At 54.1% G+C, this 21,881-nt stretch overlaps 1 protein-coding gene and 1 pseudogene across 2 annotated transcripts in view; one reads left to right on the top strand and one right to left on the bottom strand.

Annotated features, from left to right (window-relative positions):
• LOC147096528 (NACHT, LRR and PYD domains-containing protein 3-like) overlaps positions 1–21,881 on the bottom strand; it is a 582,546-nt gene that overhangs the window by 372,729 nt on the left and 187,936 nt on the right. The gene's annotated exons all lie outside the window — the stretch shown is intronic.
• Positions 1–21,881, top strand: part of LOC147096529 (NACHT, LRR and PYD domains-containing protein 3-like) — a 132,979-nt pseudogene that overhangs the window by 20,312 nt on the left and 90,786 nt on the right. The gene's annotated exons all lie outside the window — the stretch shown is intronic.

The following is a 21,881-nucleotide window of genomic DNA, read 5'->3' as shown; positions in this document are numbered from 1 at the left end:
TAGATTTTGTCCAGGACTTGCTGCATTCGAGCACGGGCTGCTTCATTATCTGACTAATTGAAAATGGAGCTGAACACTGCAATCATCAGAGAACATCCCCGCTCCTGGCTTTATGATGGAGGGAAGGTCATTGGCAAAGCAGCTGAAGTGGTTAGTCCGAAGACTCTGCCCCGAGGAACTCCTGCAGTGATGTCCTGGTGCTGAGACGATTCTCCAATAACCACACTCCATGGTGTCACACATGTCGAACACTGTCCCGAGGATCTCCTGCAGTGATGTCCTGGTGCTGAGACGATTCTCCAATAACCACACTCCATGGTGCCACACACGTCGAACACTGTCCCGAGGATCTCCTGCAGTGATGTCCTGGTGCTGAGACGATTCTCCAATAACCACACTCCGTGGTGTCACACACGTTGAACACTGTCCCGAGGATCTCCTGCAGTGATGTCCTGGTGCTGAGACGATTCTCCTCCAATAACCACACTCCATGGTGCCACACACGTCGAACACTGTCCCGAGGATCTCCTGCAGTGATGTCCTGGTGCTGAGACGATTCTCCTCCAATAACCACACTCCATGGTGTCACACACGTCGAACACTGTCCCGAGGAACTCCTGCAGTGATGTCCTGGTGCTGAGACGATTCTCCAATAACCACACTCCATGGTGTCACACATGTCGAACACTGTCCCGAGGAACTCCTGCAGTGATGTCCTGGTGCTGAGACGATTCTCCAATAACCACACTCCATGGTGTCACACACGTCGAACACTGTCCCGAGGATCTCCTGCAGTGATGTCCTGGTGCTGAGACGATTCTCCAATAACCACACTCCATGGTGCCACACACGTCGAACACTGTCCCGAGGATCTCCTGCAGTGATGTCCTGGTGCTGAGACGATTCTCCAATAACCACACTCCATGGTGCCACACACGTCGAACACTGTCCCGAGGATCTCCTGCAGTGATGTCCTGGTGCTGAGACGATTCTCCTCCAATAACCACACTCCATGGTGCCACACACGTCGAACACTGTCCCGGGGATCTCCTGCAGTGATGTCCTGGTGCTGAGACGATTCTCCAATAACCACACTCCATGGTGTCACACACGTCGAACACTGTCCCGAGGAACTCCTGCAGTGATGTCCTGGTGCTGAGACGATTCTCCTCCAATAACCACACTCCATGGTGCCACACACGTCGAACACTATCCCGAGGAACTCCTGCAGTGATGTCCTGGTGCTGAGACGATTCTCCTCCAATAACCACACTCCATGGTGTCCCACACGTCGAACACTGTCCCGAGGATCTCCTGCAGTGATGTCCTGATGCTGAGACGATTCTCCAATAACCACACTCCATGGTGCCACACACGCCGAACACTGTCCCGAGGATCTCCTGCAGTGATGTCCTGGTGCTGAGACGATTCTCCAATAACCACACTCCATGGTGTCACACACGTCGAACACTGTCCCGAGGATCTCCTGCAGTGATGTCCTGGTGCTGAGACGATTCTCCTCCAATAACCACACTCCATGGTGCCACACACGTCGAACACTGTCCCGAGGATCTCCTGTACTGATGTCCTGGTGCTGAGACGAGTCGCCTCCAATAACCACACTCCGTGGTGCCACACACGTCGAACACTGTCCCGGGGATCTCCTGCAGTGATGTCCTGGTGCTGAGATGATTCTCCAATAACCACACTCCATGGTGCCACACACGTCGAACACTGTCCCGAGGATCTCCTGCAGTGATGTCCTGGTGCTGAGATGATTCTCCTCCAATAACCACACTCCATGGTGCCACACACGTCGAACACTGTCCCGAGGAACTCCTGCAGTGATGTCCTGGTGCTGAGACGATTCTCCAATAACCACACTCCATGGTGTCACACACGTCGAACACTGTCCCGAGGATCTCCTGCAGTGATGTCCTGGTGCTGAGCCGATTCTCCTCCAATAACCACACTCCATGGTGCCACACACGTCGAACACTGTCCCGAGGATCTCCTGCAGTGATGTCCTGGTGCTGAGACGATTCTCCAATAACCACACTCCATGGTGTCACACACGTCGAACACTGCCCCGAGGATCTCCTGCAGTGATGTCCTGGTGCTGAGACGATTCTCCAATAACCACACTCCATGGTGTCACACACGTCAAACACTGTCCCGAGGATCTCCTGCAGTGATGTCCTGGTGCTGAGACGATTCTCCTCCAATAACCACACTCCATGGTGCCACACACGTCGAACACTGTCCCGAGGATCTCCTGCAGTGATGTCCTGGTGCTGAGACGATTCTCCAATAACCACACTCCATGGTGTCACACACATCGAACACTGTCCCGAGGATCTCCTGCAGTGATGTCCTGGTGCTGAGACGATTCTCCAATAACCACACTCCATGGTGCCACACACGACAAACACTGTCCCGAGGATCTCCTGCAGTGATGTCCTGGTGCTGAGATGATTCTCCAATAACCACACTCCATGGTGCCACACACGTCGAACACTGTCCCGAGGATCTCCTGCAGTGATGTCCTGGTGCTGAGACGATTCTCCAATAACCACACTCCATGGTGCCACACACGCCGAACACTGTCCCGAGGATCTCCTGCAGTGATGTCCTGGTGCTGAGACGATTCTCCAATAACCACACTCCATGGTGCCACACACGTCGAACACTGTCCCGAGGATCTCCTGCAGTGATGTCCTGGTGCTGAGACGATTCTCCAATAACCACACTCCATGGTGTCACACACGTCGAACACTGTCCTGAGGATCTCCTGCAGTGATGTCCTGGTGCTGAGACGATTCTCCAATAACCACACTCCATGGTGCCACACACATCGAACACTGTCCCGAGGAACTCCTGCAGTGATGTCCTGGTGCTGAGACGATTCTCCAATAACCACACTCCATGGTGTCACACACGTCGAACACTGTCCCGAGGATCTCCTGCAGTGATGTCCTGGTGCTGAGATGATTCTCCAATAACCACACTCCATGGTGCCACACACGTCGAACACTGTCCCGAGGATCTCCTGCAGTGATGTCCTGGTGCTGAGACGATTCTCCAATAACCACACTCCATGGTGTCACACACGACGAACACTGTCCCGAGGAACTCCTGCAGTGATGTCCTGGTGCTGAGCCGATTCTCCTCCAACAACCACACTCCATGGTGTCACACACGACAAACACTGTCCCGAGAATCTCCTGCAGTGATGTCCTGGTGCTGAGATGATTCTCCAATAACCACACTCCATGGTGCCACACACGCCGAACACTGTCCCGAGGATCTCCTGCAGTGATGTCCTGGTGCTGAGATGATTCTCCAATAACCACACTCCATGGTGTCACACACGTCGAACACTGTCCCGAGGATCTCCTGCAGTGATGTCCTGGTGCTGAGACGATTCTCCAATAACCACACTCCGTGGTGTCACACACGTCGAACACTGTCCCGAGGAACTCCTGCAGTGATGTCCTGGTGCTGAGACGATTCTCCAATAACCACACTCCATGGTGCCACACACGTCGAACACTGTCCCGAGGATCTCCTGCAGTGATGTCCTGGTGCTGAGACGATTCTCCAATAACCACACTCCATGGTGCCACACACGTCGAACACTGTCCCGAGGATCTCCTGCAGTGATGTCCTGGTGCTGAGACGATTCTCCAATAACCACACTCCATGGTGTCACACACGTCGAACACTGTCCCGAGGATCTCCTACAGTGATGTCCTGGTGCTGAGACGATTCTCCAATAACCACACTCCATGGTGTCACACACGTCGAACACTGTCCCGAGGAACTCCTGCAGTGATGTCCTGGTGCTGAGACGATTCTCCAATAACCACACTCCATGGTGTCACACACGTCGAACACTGTCCCGATGATCTCCTGCAGTGATGTCCTGGTGCTGAGACGATTCTCCTCCAATAACCACACTCCATGGTGCCACACACGTCGAACACTTTCCCGAGGAACTCCTGCAGTGATGTCCTGGTGCTGAGACGATTCTCCAATAACCACACTCCATGGAGCCACACATGTAGAACACTGTCCCGAGGATCTCCTGCAGTGATGTCCTGGTGCTGAGACGATTCTCCTCCAATAACCACACTCCATGGTGTCACACACGTCGAACACTGTCCCGAGGAACTCCTGCAGTGATGTCCTGGTGCTGAGACGATTCTCCAATAACCACACTCCATGGTGCCACACACGTCGAACACTGTCCCGAGGAACTCCTGCAGTGATGTCCTGGTGCTGAGACGATTCTCCAATAACCACACTCCATGGTGCCACACACGTCGAACACTGTCCCGAGGATCTCCTGCAGTGATGTCCTGGTGCTGAGACGATTCTCCAATAACCACACTCCATGGTGCCACACACGTCGAACACTGTCCCGAGGAACTCCTGCAGTGATGTCCTGGTGCTGAGACGATTGTCCAATAACCGCACTCCATGGTGTCACACACGTCGAACACTGTCCCGAGGATCTCCTGCAGTGATGTCCTGGTGCTGAGACGATTCTCCTCCAATAACCACACTCCATGGTGTCACACACACGTCGAACACTGTCCCGAGGATCTCCTGCAGTGATGTCCTGGTGCTGAGATGATTCTCCAATAACCACACTCCATGGTGTCACACACGTCGAACACTGTCCCGAGGATCTCCTGCAGTGATGTCCTGGTGCTGAGACGATTCTCCTCCAATAACCACACTCCATGGTGCCACACACGTCGAACACTGTCCCGAGGATCTCCTGCAGTGATGTCCTGGTGCTGAGACGATTCTCCTCCAATAACCACACTCCATGGTGCCACACACGTCGAACACTGCCCCGAGGATCTCCTGCAGTGATGTCCTGGTGCTGAGACGATTCTCCAATAACCACACTCCATGGTGCCACACACGTCGAACACTGCCCCGAGGATCTCCTGCAGTGATGTCCTGGTGCTGAGACGATTCTCCAATAACCACACTCCATGGTGTCACACACGTCGAACACTGTCCCGAGGATCTCCTGCAGTGATGTCCTGGTGCTGAGACGATTCTCCAATAACCACACTCCATGGTGTCACACACGTCGAACACTGTCCCGAGGATCTCCTGCAGTGCTGTCCTGGTGCTGAGACGATGCTCCTCCAATAACCACACTCCATGGTGTCACACACGTCGAACACTGTCCCGAGGATCTCCTGCAGTGATGTCCTGGTGCTGAGACGATTCTCCAATAACCACACTCCATGGTGCCACACACGTCGAACACTGTCCCGAGGAACTCCTGCAGTGATGTCCTGGTGCTGAGACGATTCTCCTCCAATAACCACACTCCATGGTGTCACACACGTCGAACACTGTCCCGAGGATCTCCTGCAGTGATGTCCTGGTGCTGAGACGATTCTCCTCCAATAACCACACTCCATGGTGTCACACACGTCGAACACTGTCCCGAGGATCTCCTGCAGTGATGTCCTGGTGCTGAGACGATTCTCCAATAACCACACTCCATGGTGCCACACACGTCGAACACTGTCCCGAGGATCTCCTGCAGTGATGTCCTGGTGCTGAGATGATTCTCCAATAACCACACTCCATGGTGCCACACACGTTGAACACTGCCCCGAGGATCTCCTGCAGTGATGTCCTGGTGCTGAGACGATTCTCCAATAACCACACTCCATGGTGTCACACACGTCGAACACTGTCCCGAGGATCTCCTGCAGTGATGTCCTGGTGCTGAGATGATTCTCCAATAACCACACTCCATGGTGTCACACACGTCGAACACTGTCCCGAGGATCTCCTGCAGTGATGTCCTGGTGCTGAGACGATTCTCCAATAACCACACTCCATGGTGTCACACACGTCGAACACTGTCCCGAGGATCTCCTGCAGTGATGTCCTGGTGCTGAGACGATTCTCCAATAACCACACTCCATGGTGCCACACACGTCGAACACTGTCCCGAGGATCTCCTGCAGTGCTGTCCTGGTGCTGAGACGATGCTCCTCCAATAACCACACTCCATGGTGTCACACACGTCGAACACTGTCCCGAGGATCTCCTGCAGTGATGTCCTGGTGCTGAGACGATTCTCCTCCAATAACCACACTCCATGGTGTCACACACGTCGAACACTGTCCCGAGGATCTCCTGCAGTGATGTCCTGGTGCTGAGACGATTCTCCTCCAATAACCACACTCCATGGTGTCACACACGTCGAACACTGTCCCGGGGATCTCCTGCAGTGATGTCCTGGGGCTGAGACGATTCTCCAATAACCACACTCCATGGTGCCACACACGTCGAACACTGTCCCGAGGATCTCCTGCAGTGATGTCCTGGTGCTGAGATGATTCTCCAATAACCACACTCCATGGTGCCACACACGTTGAACACTGCCCCGAGGATCTCCTGCAGTGATGTCCTGGTGCTGAGACGATTCTCCAATAACCACACTCCATGGTGCCACACACGTCGAACACTGTCCCGAGGATCTCCTGCAGTGCTGTCCTGGTGCTGAGACGATGCTCCTCCAATAACCACACTCCATGGTGTCACACACGTCGAACACTGTCCCGAGGAACTCCTGCAGTGATGTCCTGGTGCTGAGACGATTCTCCTCCAATAACCACACTCCATGGTGCCACACACGTCGAACACTGTCCCGAGGATCTCCTGCAGTGATGTCCTGGTGCTGAGACGATTCTCCAATAACCACACTCCATGGTGTCACACACGTCGAACAATGTCCCGAGGAACTCCTGCAGTGATGTCCTGGTGCTGAGACGATTCTCCAATAACCACACTCCATGGTGCCACACACGTCGAACACTGTCCCGAGGATCTCCTGCAGTGATGTCCTGGTGCTGAGATGATTCTCCAATAACCACACTCCATGGTGCCACACACGTCGAACACTGTCCCGAGGATCTCCTGCAGTGATGTCCTGGTGCTGAGACGATTCTCCAATAACCACACTCCATGGTGCCACACACGTCGAACACTGTCCCGAGGATCTCCTGCAGTGATGTCCTGGTGCTGAGACGATTCTCCTCCAATAACCACACTCCATGGTGCCACACACGTCGAACACTGTCCCGAGGATCTCCTGCAGTGATGTCCTGGTGCTGAGACGATTCTCCTCCAATAACCACACTCCATGGTGCCACACACGTCGAACACTGTCCCGAGGATCTCCTGCAGTGATGTCCTGGTGCTGAGACGATTCTCCAATAACCACTCTCCATGGTGTCACACACGTCGAACACTGTCCCGAGGATCTCCTGCAGTGATGTCCTGGTGCTGAGACGATTCTCCAATAACCACACTCCATGGTGTCACACACGTCGAACACTGTCCCGAGGATCTCCTGCAGTGATGTCCTGGTGCTGAGACGATTCTCCAATAACCACACTCCATGGTGTCACACACGTCGAACACTTTCCCGAGGAACTCCTGCAGTGATGTCCTGGTGCTGAGACGATTCTCCAATAACCACACTCCATGGTGCCACACACGTCGAACACTGTCCCGAGGATCTCCTGCAGCGATGTCCTGGTGCTGAGATGATTCTCCAATAACCACACTCCATGGTGCCACATACGTCGAACACTGTCCCGAGGATCTCCTGCAGTGATGTCCTGGTGCTGAGACGATTCTCCTCCAATAACCACACTCCATGGTGTCACACACGTCGAACACTGTCCCGAGGATCTCCTGCAGTGATGTCCTGGTGCTGAGACGATTCTCCAATAACCACACTCCATGGTGCCACACACGTCGAACACTGTCCCGAGGAACTCCTGCAGTGATGTCCTGGTGCTGAGACGATTCTCCAATAACCACACTCCATGGTGTCACACACGTCGAACACTGTCCCGAGGATCTCCTGCAGTGATGTCCTGGTGCTGAGACGATTCTCCAATAACCACACTCCATGGTGTCACACACGTCGAACACTGTCCCGAGGATCTCCTGCAGTGATGTCCTGGTGCTGAGACGATTCTCCTCCAATAACCACACTCCATGGTGTCACACACGTCGAACACTGCCCCGAGGATCTCCTGCAGTGATGTCCTGGTGCTGAGACGATTCTCCAATAACCACACTCCATGGTGCCACACACGTCGAACACTGTCCCGAGGAACTCCTGCAGTGATGTCCTGGTGCTGAGACGATTCTCCAATAACCACACTCCATGGTGCCACACACGACGAACACTGCCCCGAGGATCTCCTGCAGTGATGTCCTGGTGCTGAGACGATTCTCCTCCAATAACCACACTCCATGGTGCCACACACGTCGAACACTGTCCCGAGGAACTCCTGCAGTGATGTCCTGGTGCTGAGACGATTCTCCTCCAATAACCACACTCCATGGTGCCACACACGTCGAACACTGTCCCGAGGATCTCCTGCAGTGATGTCCTGGTGCTGAGACGATTCTCCAATAACCACACTCCATGGTGTCACACACGTCGAACACTGTCCCGGGGATCTCCTGCAGTGATGTCCTGGTGCTGAGACGATTCTCCAATAACCACACTCCATGGTGTCACACACGTCGAACACTGTCCCGAGGATCTCCTGCAGTGATGTCCTGGTGCTGAGACGATTCTCCAATAACCACACTCCATGGTGTCACACACGTCGAACACTGTCCCGAGGATCTCCTGCAGTGATGTCCTGGTGCTGAGACGATTCTCCAATAACCACACTCCATGGTGTCACACACGTCGAACACTGTCCCGAGGATCTCCTGCAGTGATGTCCTGGTGCTGAGACGATTCTCCTCCAATAACCACACTCCATGGTGCCACACACGTCGAACACTGTCCCGAGGATCTCCTGCAGTGATGTCCTGGTGCTGAGACGATTCTCCAATAACCACACTCCATGGTGTCACACACGTCGAACACTGTCCCGAGGATCTCCTGCAGTGATGTCCTGGTGCTGAGACGATTCTCCAATAACCACACTCCATGGTGTCACACACGACGAACACTGTCCCGAGGATCTCCTGCAGTGATGTCCTGGTGCTGAGACGATTCTCCAATAACCACACTCCATGGTGTCACACACGTCGAACACTGTCCCGAGGATCTCCTGCAGTGATGTCCTGGTGCTGAGATGATTCTCCAATAACCACACTCCATGGTGCCACACACGTCGAACACTGTCCCGAGGATCTCCTGCAGTGATGTCCTGGTGCTGAGACGATTCTCCAATAACCACACTCCATGGTGCCACACACGTCGAACACTGTCCCGAGGATCTCCTGCAGTGATGTCCTGGTGCTGAGACGATTCTCCAATAACCACACTCCATGGTGCCACACACGACGAACACTGTCCCGAGGATCTCCTGCAGTGATGTCCTGGTGCTGAGACGATTCTCCAATAACCACACCCCATGGTGCCACACACGTCGAACACTGTCCCGAGGATCTCCTGCAGTGATGTCCTGGTGCTGAGACGATTCTCCAATAACCACACTCCATGGTGTCACACACGACGAACACTGCCCTGAGGATCTCCTGCAGTGATGTCCTGGTGCTGAGACCATTCTCCTCCAATAACCACACTCCATGGTGCCACACACGTCGAACACTGTCCCGAGGAACTCCTGCAGTGATGTCCTGGTGCTGAGACGATTCTCCAATAACCACACTCCATGGTGCCACACACGTCGAACACTGTACCGAGGAACTCCTGCAGTGATGTCCTGGTGCTGAGACGATTCTCCAATAACCACACTCCATGGTGCCACACACGTCGAACACTGTCCCGAGGATCTCCTGCAGTGATGTCCTGGTGCTGAGACGATTCTCCAATAACCACACTCCATGGTGTCACACACGTCGAACACTGTCCCGAGGAACTCCTGCAGTGATGTCCTGGTGCTGAGACGATTCACCTCCAATAACCACACTCCATGGTGCCACACACGTCGAACACTGTCCCGAGGAACTCCTGCAGTGATGTCCTGGTGCTGAGACGATTCTCCAATAACCACACTCCATGGTGTCACACACGTCGAACACTGTCCCGAGGATCTCCTGCAGTGATGTCCTGGTGCTGAGACGATTCTCCAATAACCACACTCCATGGTGTCACACACGTCGAACACTGCCCCGAGGATCTCCTGCAGTGATGTCCTGGTGCTGAGACGATTCTCCAATAACCACACTCCATGGTGTCACACATGTCGAACACTGTCCCGAGGATCTCCTGCAGTGATGTCCTGGTGCTGAGACGATTCTCCAATAACCACACTCCATGGTGCCACACACGTCGAACACTGTCCTGAGGATCTCCTGCAGTGATGTCCTGGTGCTGAGACGATTCTCCTCCAATAACCACACTCCATGGTGCCACACACGTCGAACACTGTCCCGAGGAACTCCTGCAGTGATGTCCTGGTGCTGAGACGATTCTCCTCCAATAACCACACTCCATGGTGTCACACACGACGAACACTGCCCCGAGGATCTCCTGCAGTGATGTCCTGGTGCTGAGATGATTCTCCAATAACCACACTCCATGGTGTCACACACACGTCGAACACTGTCCCGAGGATCTCCTGCAGTGATGTCCTGGTGCTGAGATGATTCTCCAATAACCACACTCCATGGTGTCACACACGTCGAACACTGTCCCGAGGATCTCCTGCAGTGATGTCCTGGTGCTGAGACGATTCTCCTCCAATAACCACACTCCATGGTGCCACACACGATGAACACTGTCCCGAGGATCTCCTGCAGTGATGTCCTGGTGCTGAGACGATTCTCCAATAACCACACTCCATGGTGTCACACACACGTCGAACACTGTCCCGAGGATCTCCTGCAGTGATGTCCTGGTGCTGAGACGATTCACCTCCAATAACCACACTCCATGGTGTCACACACGTCGTACACTGTCCCGAGGATCTCCTGCAGTGATGTCCTGGTGCTGAGACGATTCTCCAATAACCACACTCCATGGTGTCACACACACGTCGAACACTGTCCCGAGGATCTCCTGCAGTGATGTCCTGGTGCTGAGATGATTCTCCAATAACCACACTCCATGGTGTCACACACGTCGAACACTGTCCCGAGGAACTCCTGCAGTGATGTCCTGGTGCTGAGACGATTCTCCTCCAATAACCACACTCCATGGTGCCACACACGTCGAACACTGTCCCGAGGATCTCCTGCAGTGATGTCCTGGTGCTGAGACGATTCTCCAATAACCACACTCCATGGTGCCACACACGTCGAACACTGTCCCGAGGAACTCCTGCAGTGATGTCCTGGTGCTGAGACGATTCTCCAATAACCACACTCCATGGTGTCACACACACGTCGAACACTGTCCCGAGGATCTCCTGCAGTGATGTCCTGGTGCTGAGACGATTCTCCAATAACCACACTCCATGGTGTCACACACACGTCGAACACTGTCCCGAGGATCTCCTGCAGTGATGTCCTGGTGCTGAGACGATTCACCTCCAATAACCACACTCCATGGTGTCACACACGTCGTACACTGTCCCGAGGATCTCCTGCAGTGATGTCCTGGTGCTGAGACGATTCTCCAATAACCACACTCCATGGTGTCACACACACGTCGAACACTGTCCCGAGGATCTCCTGCAGTGATGTCCTGGTGCTGAGATGATTCTCCAATAACCACACTCCATGGTGTCACACACGTCGAACACTGTCCCGAGGAACTCCTGCAGTGATGTCCTGGTGCTGAGACGATTCTCCAATAACCACACTCCATGGTGCCACACACGTCGAACACTGTCCCGAGGATCTCCTGCAGTGATGTCCTGGTGCTGAGACGATTCTCCAATAACCACACTCCATGGTGCCACACACGTCGAACACTGTCCCGAGGATCTCCTGCAGTGATGTCCTGGTGCTGAGACGATTCTCCAATAACCACACTCCATGGTGTCACACACGTCGAACACTGTCCCGAGGATCTCCTGCAGTGATGTCCTGGTGCTGAGACGATTCTCCTCCAATAACCACACTCCATGGTGTCACACACGTCGAACACTGTCCCGAGGATCTCCTGCAGTGATGTCCTGGTGCTGAGACGATTCTCCAATAACCACACTCCATGGTGTCACACACACGTCGAACACTGTCCCGAGGATCTCCTGCAGTGATGTCCTGGTGCTGAGACGATTCACCTCCAATAACCACACTCCATGGTGTCACACACGTCGTACACTGTCCCGAGGATCTCCTGCAGTGATGTCCTGGTGCTGAGACGATTCTCCAATAACCACACTCCATGGTGTCACACACACGTCGAACACTGTCCCGAGGATCTCCTGCAGTGATGTCCTGGTGCTGAGATGATTCTCCAATAACCACACTCCATGGTGTCACACACGTCGAACACTGCCCCGAGGATCTCCTGCAGTGATGTCCTGGTGCTGAGACGATTCTCCAATAACCACACTCCATGGTGCCACACATGTCGAACACTGTCCCGAGGATCTCCTGCAGTGATGTCCTGGTGCTGAGACGATTCTCCTCCAATAACCACACTCCATGGTGCCACACACGTCGAACACTGTCCCGAGGATCTCCTGCAGTGATGTCCTGGTGCTGAGACGATTCTCCAATAACCACACTCCATGGTGTCACACACGTCGAACACTGTCCCGAGGATCTCCTGCAGTGATGTCCTGGTGCTGAGATGATTCTCCAATAACCACACTCCATGGTGCCACACACGTCGAACACTGCCCCGAGGAACTCCTGCAGTGATGTCCTGGTGCTGAGACGATTCTCCAATAACCACACTCCATGGTGTCACACACGTCGAACACTGCCCCGAGGATCTCCTGCAGTGATGTCCTGGTGCTGAGACGATTCTCCAATAACCACACTCCATGGTGTCACACACGTCGAACACTGTTCCGAGGATCTCCTGCAGTGATGTCCTGGTGCTGAGACGATTCTCCAATAACCACACTCCATGGTGTCACACACGTCGAACACTGTCCCGAGGATCTCCTGCAGTGATGTCCTGGTGCTGAGACGATTCTCCAATAACCACACTCCATGGTGTCACACACGTCGAACACTGTCCCGAGGATCTCCTGCAGTGATGTCCTGGTGCTGAGACGATTCTCCTCCAATAACCACACTCCATGGTGTCACACACGTCGAACACTGTCCCGAGGATCTCCTGCAGTGATGTCCTGGTGCTGAGACGATTCTCCTCCAATAACCACACTCCATGGTGTCACACACGTCGAACACTGTCCCGAGGATCTCCTGCAGTGATGTCCTGGTGCTGAGACGATTCTCCAATAACCACACTCCATGGTGTCACACACGTCGAACACTGTCCCGAGGATCTCCTGCAGTGATGTCCTGGTGCTGAGACGATTCTCCAATAACCACACTCCATGGTGCCACACACGTCGAACACTGTCCCGAGGAACTCCTGCAGTGATGTCCTGGTGCTGAGACGATTCTCCAATAACCACACTCCATGGTGCCACACACGTCGAACACTGTCCCGAGGATCTCCTGCAGTGATGTCCTGGTGCTGAGACGATTCTCCTCCAATAACCACACTCCATGGTGCCACACACGTCGAACACTGTCCCGAGGATCTCCTGCAGTGATGTCCTGGTGCTGAGACGATTCTCCAATAACCACACTCCATGGTGTCACACACGTCGAACACTGTCCCGAGGATCTCCTGCAGTGATGTCCTGGTGCTGAGACGATTCTCCTCCAATAACCACACTCCATGGTGCCACACACGTCGAACACTGTCCCGAGGATCTCCTGCAGTGATGTCCTGGTGCTGAGACGATTCTCCTCCAATAACCACACTCCATGGTGTCACACACGTCGAACACTGTCCCGAGGATCTCCTGCAGTGATGTCCTGGTGCTGAGACGATTCTCCAATAACCACACTCCATGGTGCCACACACGTCGAACACTGTCCCGAGGATCTCCTGCAGTGATGTCCTGGTGCTGAGACGATTCTCCAATAACCACACTCCATGGTGTCACACACGACGAACACTGCCCCGAGGATCTCCTGCAGTGATGTCCTGGTGCTGAGACGATTCTCCAATAACCACACTCCATGGTGTCACACATGTCGAACACTGTCCCGAGGATCTCCTGCAGTGATGTCCTGGTGCTGAGATGATTCTCCAATAACCACACTCCATGGTGTCACACACGTCGAACACTGTCCCGAGGATCTCCTGCAGTGATGTCCTGGTGCTGAGACGATTCTCCTCCAATAACCACACTCCATGGTGTCACACACGTCGAACACTGCCCCGAGGATCTCCTGCAGTGATGTCCTGGTGCTGAGACGATTCTCCTCCAATAACCACACTCCATGGTGCCACACACGTCGAACACTGCCCCGAGGATCTCCTGCAGTGATGTCCTGGTGCTGAGACGATTCTCCTCCAATAACCACACTCCATGGTGTCACACACGTCGAACACTGTCCCGAGGATCTCCTGCAGTGATGTCCTGGTGCTGAGACAATTCTCCTCCAATAACCACACTCCGTGGTGTCACACACGTCGAACACTGTCCCGAGGATCTCCTGCAGTGATGTCCTGGTGCTGAGACGATTCTCCAATAACCACACTCCATGGTGCCACACACGTCGAACACTGTCCCGAGGATCTCCTGCAGTGATGTCCTGGTGCTGAGACGATTCACCTCCAATAACCACACTCCATGGTGTCACACACGTCGAACACTGTCCCGAGGATCTCCTGCAGTGATGTCCTGGTGCTGAGACGATTCTCCTCCAATAACCACACTCCATGGTGTCACACACGTCGAACACTGTCCCGAGGATCTCCTGCAGTGATGTCCTGGTGCTGAGACGATTCTCCAATAACCACACTCCATGGTGTCACACACGTCGAACACTGTCCCGAGGATCTCCTGCAGTGATGTCCTGGTGCTGAGACGATTCTCCTCCAATAACCACACTCCATGGTGTCACACACGTCGAACACTGTCCCGAGGATCTCCTGCAGTGATGTCCTGGTGCTGAGACGATTCTCCTCCAATAACCACACTCCATGGTGCCACACATGTCGAACACTGCCCCGAGGATCTCCTGCAGTGATGTCCTGGTGCTGAGACGATTCTCCAATAACCACACTCCATGGTGTCACACACGTCGAACACTGCCCCGAGGATCTCCTGCAGTGATGTCCTGGTGCTGAGACGATTCTCCTCCAATAACCACACTCCATGGTGTCACACACGTCGAACACTGTCCCGAGGATCTCCTGCAGTGATGTCCTGGTGCTGAGACGATTCTCCAATAACCACACTCCATGGTGCCACACACGTCGAACACTGTCCCGAGGATCTCCTGCAGTGATGTCCTGGTGCTGAGATGATTCTCCAATAACCACACTCCATGGTGTCACACACGTCGAACACTGTCCCGAGGATCTCCTGCAGTGATGTCCTGGTGCTGAGACGATTCTCCAATAACCACACTCCGTGGTGTCACACACGTCGAACACTGTCCCGAGGATCTCCTGCAGTGATGTCCTGGTGCTGAGACGATTCTCCAATAACCACACTCCATGGTGTCACACACGTCGAACACTGTCCCGAGGATCTCCTGCAGTGATGTCCTGGTGCCGAGACGATTCTCCTCCAATAACCACACTCCATGGTGTCACACACGTCGAACACTGTCCCGAGGATCTCCTGCAGTGATGTCCTGGTGCCGAGACGATTCTCCTCCAATAACCACACTCCATGGTGTCACACACGTCGAACACTGTCCCGAGGATCTCCTGCAGTGATGTCCTGGTGCTGAGATGATTCTCCAATAACCACACTCCATGGTGCCACACACGTCGAACACTGCCCCGAGGATCTCCTGCAGTGATGTCCTGGTGCTGAGACGATTCTCCTCCAATAACCACACTCCATGGTGCCACACACGTCGAACACTGTCCCGAGGATCTCCTGCAGTGATGTCCTGGTGCTGAGACGATTCTCCAATAACCACACTCCATGGTGTCACACACGTCGAACACTGCCCCGAGGATCTCCTGCAGTGATGTCCTGGTGCTGAGACGATTCTCCTCCAATAACCACACCCCATGGTGCCACACATGTCGAACACTGCCTTGATGCCAAGCACAGTCACTGTCACCTCACAGCTGGAATTCAGTTCTTTGGTCCTTTGTTTGGAGTCGATTGGTCCTGGTGGAACTCAAATTGAGCCTCGGTGAGCAGCTTATTTGTGACGAAGTGCTGCTTGATCGCAGTGTTTATAACTCCTTCCAACACTTTGATGATTGCAAACAGGCTGATAGGGCGGTAATTGATCGGGTTGGATTTGTCCTGCTCTTTGTGGACAGGACATACCTGGACAATTCTGGATATCTGGAACAACTTCACTAGATGTGCGGTTAGTTCCAGAGCACAGATCTTCAGCACCACAGCCAGAATATTGACAGGACCTGTGGTAAACCACTTTTATCGTTCACTATCGTTACACTATAGTTATCACTGTTCACATTGTTGTATCACTGTACGAGGTCGCCTCTTGTCACACTGTTATACCTGGGCTGACCACTGCCGACTCCGCCCATGGCTCCACCTACCTGCCCAGGTATAAAGGTGGTCGACTGGCTGGTATTCCTCCTTGTTGGATCCGATCACCCACGAGGGTGGGCTCTGTTATTTAGCCAATAAAAACCTATAGTTACTTTCTTAACTCGTCGCTTTTCATTGGATGAATTGATAGGTATATCAATTTTATTGGCTAAATTTTAAAATGTCTAACGTGCCAGACCAGTCAGACGCCCAGCTACAACAGCCACACGCTGAGCTACAACAGCCACAGCAGCCGGCTTGGCTGCGAGCCCTCAGACCACCGTACCTGGATCTAAACCCACAGGCAGCAAACTCAGCCCTCGACTTCGAACACTGGCTGTGCTGCTTCGAATCCTACCTGGAAGAATCCGGCGTCCCTCAGAGATCCAAACTAAGAGTTCTGACCGCCCAAGCGAGCCCTAAAGTATACGCACTCATCCAGGACATTACTACATACGAGGCCGCTATCAACCTACAGAAACAACAGTACCGGAGCCCGGTAAATTCCATGTATGCCAGACACCTCCTAAGATCCCGCCCGCAACAGCCAGGAGAGTCTGCAGCTGAATTTTTACGGGCGCTACGAACACTCGGCAGGGACTGTGACTTTAAAGCAGTATCGGCTGCAGAAAACACTGAAGATAACATCCGCGATGCCTTCGTGAAAGGCCTTTGGTCCGACTACTCATGGCAGAGACTGCTGGAATCAAAGGACCTCGACCTGAACACAGCTGCAGCCCTGGCCTACTCCCGAGAAGTGACCCAGCGGGACCTCGGTGTATTCCAGGTACTGTTCGCGACTCTGGGACTCGGCCCCGACCGCAATACCCCCCGCAGCGCCGCCCCCGGGACCTACCTCAGCGTCGGCGTCCCGGACCCGACCGGGACCGCCACCCCCGGTACCGGCTGCGACTTCAGACCCCCGCGATCGGGCCGCCGGCTGCTTCTTCTGTGGGCAGGCGAAACACCCGAGGTCGCGCTGCCCAGCCAGAAACACGACGTGTTCCAGCTGCCAGAAAAAAGGCCATTTCGCTAAGGCCTGCAGAGGGAGAGCAGCAGAGGCCAGCAGTGCCTCATGCGAGTTGTGGGGGCGGCCATCTTTTATCAAGGCCACAGATGCCAGCATTCTCTCGTGTGAGCAGTGGGGGTGGCCATCTTTGATCCAGGCAACCGACACCAGCAGTGCCTCGTGGGTTGTGGGGGCAGCCATCTTCGCCGCCATTTTACCCACCGCACTCGACCGCCACCTTACCTCCAGACCTGACGACCGCTTCACCCACAGACTACAGCGACTCGCTCGGCCACACACTAGCCTCCGTCACACTAGACCAAGCTCGCCCGCATCATCTGTCCAAATCAATGATGGACATCAAAGTAGACGGCCACGCCACGACCTGCCTGTTCGACAGCGGAAGCACGGAGAGCTTCATACATCCAGACACGGTGAGCCACTACTCCCTCACTGTCCAGCCAATGCGCAACCGGATCTCGATGGCATCGAGGTCCCACGCCACAGACATCAGCGGCTACTGTGTTGTGACCCTGTCGGTTAAGGGCACGGAGTATAAAAACTTTAAACTCCTCGTCCTGCCCCAGCTATGCGCTGCCGTCCTACTAGGGCTGGACTTTCAATCCCACCTCCAAAGTGTCACTCTAGCATACGGTGGACCCCTCCCCCCGCTAACAGTCGACAACCAGCAGCCTTTAAATCGCCCACCGCGTAACACCTGCGGCCTATCCACCCTCAAGGTCCCGCCACCTTCCCTGTTCGCTAACCTCACCCCCGACTGCAAACCCGTCGCTACCAAGAGCAGGCGGTACAGCGCCGGGGACAGAGCTTTTATTAGCTCTGAGGTGCAGCGTCTCCTGAAGGAGGGCATCATCGAGGGGAGCACCAGCCCCTGGCGTGCCCAGGTCGTAGTCGTTAAGACCGGCAATAAAAACCGCTTGGTCATCGACTACAGCCAAACCATAAACCGGTACACCCAGCTGGACGCATACCCCCTTCCCTGCATATCTGATATGGTCAATCAGATTGCACGATACCGGGTATTCTCTACCATCGACCTCAAGTCGGCCTACCACCAACTCCCTATCCGCCCCGAGGACCGCCAGTATACCGCCTTCGAGGCGAATGGCCGCCTCTACCACTTCCTTAGGGTCCCCTTCGGCGTCACCAACGGGGTTTCGGTCTTCCAAAGGGAGATGGACCGGATGGTTGACCAGAACAGGCTGCAAGCCACGTTCCCCTATCTAGATAACGTCACCATCTGCGGCCGCGACCGGCAAGACCATGACGTTAATCTGGAAAGATTCCTCCGTACGGCCCAACGGCTGAACCTCACCTACAATAAGGAGAAATGTGTGTTTAACACCTCGCGCCTTGCCATCCTCGGCTGCGTAGTAGAGAACGGAGTCATCGGCCCTGATCCCAAAAGAATGCGCCCCCTCATGGAGCTACCCCTCCCCCACTGTCCAAAGGCGCTGAAGAGAACCCTGGGGCTCTTCGCCTACTATGCCCAATGGGTGCCGAATTATGCGGACAAAGCCAGACCCCTCATGAAGTCCACATCCTTCCCCCTGATGGCAGAAGCGTGCGCGGCCTTCTCCCTCATCAAGGGAGACATTGCTAAGGCCACTATGCACGCGGTGGATGAGTCCATCCCCTTCCAAGTGGAGAGCGATGCATCTGACTTCGCCCTAGCCGCTACCCTCAACCAGGAGGGGAGACCGGTGGCCGCCTTCTCAAGGACCCTACAGGGCCCTGAGATCCGACACTCTTCGGTCGAGAAGGAGGCCCAGGCGATTGTGGAGGCGGTACGCCGCTGGAGGCATTACCTCGCAGGCAAGCGATTTACCCTCCTCACCGACCAGCGTTCGGTCGCTTTTATGTTTAATAACAAGCTGAGGGGTAAAATCAAGAACGACAAGATCTTGAGGTGGAGAATCGAGCTATCCACCTCCGATTATGATATCTTGTACCGGCCTGGTAAGCTGAACGAACCCCCTGACGCTCTATCGCGAATTACATGCGCCAACGCGCAAACTGATAGACTTCAGACCCTCCACAATGACCTCTGCCACCCTGGGGTCACCAGACTTTACCACTTCATTAAGGCCCGCAACCTGCCCTACTCCATCGAGGAGGTCAGGACCATGACCAGGAACTGCCAGACCTGTGCCGAGTGCAAACCGCACTTCTTTAGACCGGACAGAGCAAGCCTGATCAAGGCAACCCGCCCCTTCGAGCGCTTGAGCATCGATTTTAAGGGGCCCCTCCCGTCCTCTGACCGTAATGTGTACTTCCTCAACATTGTTGATGAGTACTCCCGTTTCCCCTTTGCCTTCCCCTGCCCAGACATGACCAGTACCACGGTCATTAAATGCCTGAACGACCTCTTTGCCTTGTTCGGGTTCTCAAACTATATACATAGTGACCGGGGCTCCTCCTTCATGAGCGAGGAACTCCGTCAGTTCCTACTAGCGAGAGGTATTGCTGCAAGCAGGACCACCAGCTACAACCCCCGAGGGAACGGCCAGGTGGAAAGAGAGAACGCGACTGTCTGGAAGGCCGTTCCCTTAGCCTTAAAGTCTAAGGGCCTCCCAACCTCTCGCTGGCAGGAAGTCCTCCCGGCAGCGCTGCATTCCACCCGGTCACTACTTTGCACTGCCGTTAACGCCACCCCCGCCCCCCCCCCCATGAACGAATGTTTGTTTTCCCCAGGAAGTCGACTACAGGAACCACGCTACCAACCTGGCTGACCTCTCCGGGGCCTGTCTTGCTGCGAAAGCACGTGAGGGCCCATAAAACGGACCCCCTGGTCGAGAGGGTGAACCTCCTGCACGCCAACCCCCAGTACACCTACGTGGCATACCCAGACGGACGGGAGGACACAGTCTCCTTACGAGACCTCACACCCTCGGGCACTCCGGAGACACCACCTTTACCCCCCCACCACCCCCCCAATTCTAGCCCAGGTAGACGGTACGCCGGAACCCCAAGAGCCTTCGCCTACCTCGCAGACGCCAGCATTAACACCGGATACCGCAACACCGCCGCTGCGACGATCAGAAAGGCTTACGAGGCCTCCGGACAGACTGACATACCAGAACTGGTAGTACACTTCACCCCGCCGGACTCCAATCTAAACAAGGGGTGAATGTGGTAAACCACTTTTATCGTTCACTATCGTTACACTATAGTTATCACTGTTAGATCGTTTCCCTATAGTTATCACTGTTCACATTGTTATCACTGTACGAGGTCGCCTCTTGTCACACTGTTATACCTGGGCTGACCACTGCCGACTCCGCCCATGGCTCCACCTACCTGCCCAGGTATAAAGGTGGTCGACTGGCTGGTATTCCTCCTTGTTGGATCCGATCACCCACGAGGGTGGGCTCTGTTATTTAGCCAATAAAAACCTATAGTTACTTTCTTAACTCGTCGCTTTTCATTGGATGAATTGATAGGTATATCAGGACCTTTAGCATTTGCTGTGCCCAGTTCGTTCATTTGTTTCTTGATACTGAAATGCGGGGGAACTCTGCACTAAATCTCACACCTACTGTACATTCTGGAACTTTTGTCACCTTTAGTGCTTCCTCCAAGTTGTGCTCAAAATGGAGGAGCACTGATTCATTGGCTGAGGGAGGGCGGTAGGTGGTAATCAGCAGGAGGTTTCCTTGCCCATGTTTGACCTGAAGGCATGAGATTTCCTTGGCTCTGGAGTCAATGTTAATGACACGAAGGACACTTGCATCTGAGGGTACATCACTGCGCCCCACCACTGGTGGGTCTGTCCTGTCCGATGACTGCTGATGGAGGTACCTGGGACTTTGCCTAATAACTATGATTTTAAATGTATCACTACGTCACACAGTTGCTTGACTAATGTGTGGTCCACTTCTCCCTACTTTGGCACCAGTCCCCAGGAGTTAATGAGGAGGGCTTTGCAGGCTTGACTGGGCTGGGTGTTCCTTTGTGGTGTCCGAATCCAATGCCGAAGCTGAGCGGTCCGCCCAGTTTTATTCTTCTGTATCCTTCTTTCGAGAGGCTTTCTAGGCCATTTCAGAGGCCATCACATTGGTGAAGGACTGGAGTCACGTATAGACCAGGTATAAAGGGCATTGGGTTTTACAACAATCTTTACTAATCAGCTTTTTGTTTTGAAATGTTTCAAATTTGAATTCAAATTCATGAAACGTCCACGATGA

The sequence above is a fragment of the Somniosus microcephalus genome, unplaced genomic scaffold (assembly GCF_052327205.1).
Source record: "Somniosus microcephalus isolate GS21.2 unplaced genomic scaffold, FLI_Smic_1.0 unresolved_chr1, whole genome shotgun sequence".
Classification (NCBI taxonomy): Eukaryota; Metazoa; Chordata; class Chondrichthyes; order Squaliformes; family Somniosidae; genus Somniosus; species Somniosus microcephalus.
Note: the sequence above shows the minus strand (reverse complement) of the source record. Positions and strands in the feature narration are given on the sequence as shown.